This window comes from Schistocerca piceifrons, chromosome 6, assembly GCF_021461385.2.
Source record: "Schistocerca piceifrons isolate TAMUIC-IGC-003096 chromosome 6, iqSchPice1.1, whole genome shotgun sequence".
NCBI classification, from domain to species: Eukaryota; Metazoa; Arthropoda; class Insecta; order Orthoptera; family Acrididae; genus Schistocerca; species Schistocerca piceifrons.
The window spans coordinates 423,750,301-423,755,450 of NC_060143.1; the positions used below are offsets into that span (position 1 = coordinate 423,750,301).

Below are 5,150 nucleotides of genomic sequence, written 5' to 3' on the forward strand. Positions count from 1 at the left end.
TTAACAGCTCATGCATCGAAGCTACTTACAAGAATAATATACAGAAGAATGGAAAAGAAAATTGAGAATGCGCTAGGTGACGATCAGTTTGGCTTTAGGAAAAGTAAAGGGAAGAGAGAGGCAATTCTGACGTTACGGCTAATAATGGAAGCAAGGCTAAAGAAAAATCAAGACACTTTCATAGGATTTGTCGACCTGGAAAAAGCGTTCGACAATATAAAATGGTGCAAGCTGTTCGAGATTCTGAAAAAAGTAGGGGTAAGCTATAGGGAGAGACGGGTCATATACAACATGTACAACAACCAAGAGGGAATAATAAGAGTGGACGATCAAGAACGAAGTGCTCGTATTAAGAAGGGTGTAAGACAAGGCTGTAGCCTTTCGCCCCTACTCTTCAATCTGTACATCGAGGAAGCAATGATGGAAATAAAAGAAAGTTTCAGGAGTGGAATTAAAATAAAAGGTGAAAGGATATCAATGATACGATTCGCTGATGACATTGCTATCCTGAGTGAAAGTGAAGAAGAATTAAATGATCTGCTGAACGGAATGAACAGTCTAATGAGTACACAGTATGGTTTGAGAGTAAATCGGAGAAAGACGAAGGTAATGAGAAGTAGTAGAAATGAGAACAGCGAGAAACTTAACATCAGGATTGATGGTCACGAAGTCAATGAAGTTAAGGAATTCTGCTACCTAGGCAGTAAAATAACCAATGACGGACGGAGCAAGGAGGACATCAAAAGCAGACTCGCTATGGCAAAAAAGGCATTTCTGGCCAAGAGAAGTCTACTAATATCAAATACCGGCCATAATTTGAGGAAGAAATTTCTGATGATGTACGTCTGGCGTACAGCATTGTATGGTTGTGCAACATGGACTGTGGGAAAACCAGAACAGAAGGGAAACGAAGCATTTGAGATGTGGTGCTATAGACGAATGTTGAAAATTAGGTGGACTGATAAGGTAAGGAATGAGGAGGTTCTACGCAGAATCGGAGAGGAAAGGAATATGTGGAAAACACTGATAAGTAGAAGGGACAGGATGATAGGACATCTGCTAAGACATGAGGGAATGACTTCCATGGTACTAGAGGGAGCTGTAGAGGGCAAAAACTGTAGAGGAAGACAGAGATTGGAAAACGTCAAGCAAATAATTGAGGAAGTAGGTTGCAAGTGCTACTCTGAGATGAAGAGGTTAGCACAGGAAAGGAATTCGTGGCGGGCCGCATCAAGCCAGTCAGTAGACTGATGACCAAAAAAAAAAAAAGTCTGCCAAGTAACGTGTCGAATCACTAACAGTTTCGTACGAAGAATCGCCGAGTGACCTTGGTGAAGTAACTGCAACACTTATTTTTGCAAAGTTTTAGGGATCAACACATGTGACTGTCCACTGCCATTCTGAACAAGAATCACACCTTGCTGTATAGCGGGGCTATGCCGACGTGCAGAGTAACGGCGCACTGTAGAGTTCTTTATGCTATGCAATGAGTGAGGCCAAGTTGTGCTAATGTATTCTAGCAAAATGTTCAAATCTGAATCAGCTTCCGAGGCCTGTGAAATTTTCCTATAGTTCAGAGGAAAAGATTGAAGCAATTCAGAATCCTGAGTATCGATTTAGCAACAATATGGAGCAGAAGCGTCAAAGTCTGTATCAGGGTCAATCGGAAGACGTGAAACTGCATCCGCATCACCATGCTTGGCCGTCGGACGATACACAATCTCATACTGGTAATGAGACAACAACAAAGCCCACCTTTGTAATTTTTGGGCAGTTCGTGTAGGAACCAGCATTGTCGGATGAAACAAGGGCTGTAATGGCTTGTGATCCGTTACTAAGTAGAATTTTCTGCCATACGAATAGTGGTGGAATTTGGTGACATCATACACAATAGCCAGTGCCTCTTTCTCTATTTGTGAATAGTTACACTGAGCTTTCGACAACACTTTTGATGCTAAAGCGATAAGCCTGTGTTAATCACCAAAACTTTGAGAAAGCGCTGCACCGATTCCGTAAGAAGAAGCGTCAACTTGCAACACAACAGGTTTGTCAGGATAAAAGTCAACCAATTATCGATTACTGAGCAATTCATCTTTTAGTTTTTGAAACGCTTCTTGGCACTCATCTGTCCATACAAAGGGAACTTTCCTACGACGCAAGCGATGCAATGGCGCTGCAATTTGTGCAGCATTCGGTATGAACCGAGTATAATAGTTCATTCTGCACAGACGGACTGCAATTGTGTTACATTGCGAGGAACTGGCAGGTCCCTGGTGGATAACAAACGTGACTGAAGAGGATGTGCACTTTGACTATTTATGAGACGACTAAGATACTTCAACTCAGATTTAAAAGAATCACATTTGTCCAATCTACTCTTAGTCCTGCATCAGATAACACACAAAACAAAGCACGCAAACTTTCAATGTATTCTGGAGGTGTACGACGTGCTACAACAACATTGTCCAAATAGTTTGAAGATTTGGTAAATGAACAGCCAGCTGTTCCAAATACCGTTGGAAAATGGTGGGCGCGGAAGCACTGCCAAAAGGCAAACGCAGATATTTAAACAAACCTAAATGCGAGTTCACAACACACGCTTTGAGATTATTCATCTAGCGGTATTTGAAGATATACGTCACGCTAATCAATTTTGGAAAAGTAGAGACCAATGCCTAATATGTCCACGAAATCCTCGGGGCATGGCAATAGATAAGTATCAATCACAGTTTGTGGGTTGACTGTAGACTTAAAGTCAACAATGCGACCTGAAAGTTTGAGGAGCAAAACCAGTGGACTTGTCCACTGAATAGCTTGTATAGGCACAATAGCTCCGTTATCTTGCAATTCTTTGAGTTCAGCAGTAACTTTGTTCAGTAATGCAATGGGAACAGGTCTGGCCCGCCAAAATTTCGGCTGAGCATTGTGTTTCAGTGTAATACGTGCAATAAAATTGTTAGCCTTGTCTAAACCTTCAGAAAAGAGTTCAGGGAGTTCCTTCAGTAAGTTAGTTACATTGTCTTTTGCACTGAATGCAGACACTGTCAACACATTGTCCTGGATTTTAAAGGCAAACAAATCAAATGAATCAAGACTAAACATATTCTCACAATTGCATGATTGTAGCTCAGTGCGAGCAACACATGGCAGACAAAGTACATTCTCCGAGAACGGGAATGTCATGTTCATTACAAGCCGTCAGGTGTGTGCTGGTTTTAGACAATAATGGGGAGCCTAGCGGTTCATATGTGTTACGATTCAGCAACGTAACAAAGGCACCTATATCCAACTGAAATTTCGCTCGTTTTCCACTAGTATGCAAATGAACAAAAAGGTCGTTGGGCTGGCATACCACTGAATGAATTGTTTGCTTGCTAGCTCTGCTAATGCCTGGAGCAGGCTTGGAATATACTGCACTGATTAGATGGGCCCTGAGACTAGATTTTTGTGAGTGGGCAGAATTCTGACATTTGTTCTGTTGTAAACATACAGACTGTAGATGACCTTTCTTGCCACAAGCGTAACGCTGTGCTTGTCTAGACAGGCATTTCTGGCGTTTGTGCCGTGAATAGCACCGAGGACATGACTTAATTCCTGTTTAGAGGACTGTTTGAGCGGCGTGTACAACTGTTTACATGGCGTGGCATGTGCAAGCTGCCATTGCCTAATAGGCTGGTCGCAAGCAAGAGACAACTCAACCGACAAATTGGTGCCTGCTCAAAATTATCAGCTGACTCGACACCTGAATCATACTGATCTACTATTTGCTTTATGTGTTGGAATGACGAGTCTGACTCAAATCTGTTCTCTAATCTAACATCAGTTACATTGAACACAATCACATCACGCAATGTAAAATCTAAATATAGAGCACCCAGGCACAGGTGAATTTGTATTTTCTCGTCATACCCTGCAAATCTGTTAAACACTCACGATAAGTTCGTTCTGACAGTTTTTTGTAGTTAAAGAATTGCTACCTAGCTGCTACCACATTCACTTGTTGGTCATAAAAGTTATCTAGCGAATCCACCACCTGATAATAGGAAATTTCACTCTGAGCAGAGTAGGGAATAACTTCTAAATGAGGCGAAACATTGAACTTCCTATGTTGACATAAAATAATGGATTTTCTTAGTATCTGCTACGTTATGAGTAATTACATGGGCTTCAGACTGTTGCAACCACTCGAGCCACTACTTTTTGTGAAACTGGCGAAAAGACGGTATGGCACTCAGAGCTACAGTAGGTGTAGTTTGCACTGTACTAGTAGTTTCGATCGCTAGGAGCTGCTATAACATGTTTAACAGCGATGCAATTTGTTGGGTCTGAAACTGGAACGTCTGTGTCAGCTCCATTGCATCTAACGCTTGCAGCTGAGGCGCCTGAGCACGGGGTGGGTGAGGTGGTTTGCTCATAATAAAGCACTCCATCTTCAGGCCACAGGTGGCCCATCGGGACCATCCGACCGCCGTGTCATCCTCAGGTGAGGATGCGGATAGGAGGGGCGTGTGGTCAGCACACCGCTCTCCCGGTCGTTACGATGGTTTTCTTTGACCGGAGTCGCTACTATTCGGTCGAGTAGCTCCTCAATTGGCATCACGAGGCTGAGTGCACCCCGAAAAATGGCAACAGCACATGGCGGCCCGGATGGTCACCCATCCAAGTGCCGGCCACGCCCGACAGCGCTTAACTTCGGTGATCTGACGGGAACCGGTGTATCCACTGCGGCAAGGCCGTTGCCTTTGTTCATAAAGGGAGAGACAAATGCAATAAACAGACAAGGAAAGCAAAAAAAAAAATAGCACACAAGCAAAGAAACTTCTGCTACGCTCATCAGAAAACTCTCAATAGGAAAAACTCTATAAGAGATACTGTTAAAGCAAGTACACACACCCCTGCAATGAAAAGGCAATGTAGAAGTAAGGCGTCAGCAAAACAGAAAAGGAAATCCACCGTCCTGCAAAGGGGCCAGTCAGCTTGCAGTTGGCTGATGTCTTCTTCACAGCCCTCTGTGCCAGCGCTTGACTTTATGCCTTAACTCTTCCGACAATACAAACGCTTTGACTGCCAATAACAACTTACAGATCGCCGTTATGCCTTGAACTCCCAGCCAACGCAGATGACTCTTGTGGGGCATCGTTTGTGCCAAT

At 43.2% G+C, this 5,150-nt stretch overlaps 1 pseudogene; it reads right to left on the bottom strand.

Moving 5' to 3' along the window:
• Positions 1-4,623: 4,623 nt before the first annotated feature.
• Positions 4,624-4,741, bottom strand: LOC124804021 (annotated as a pseudogene).
• Between the last annotated feature and the right edge of the window lie 409 nt (positions 4,742-5,150).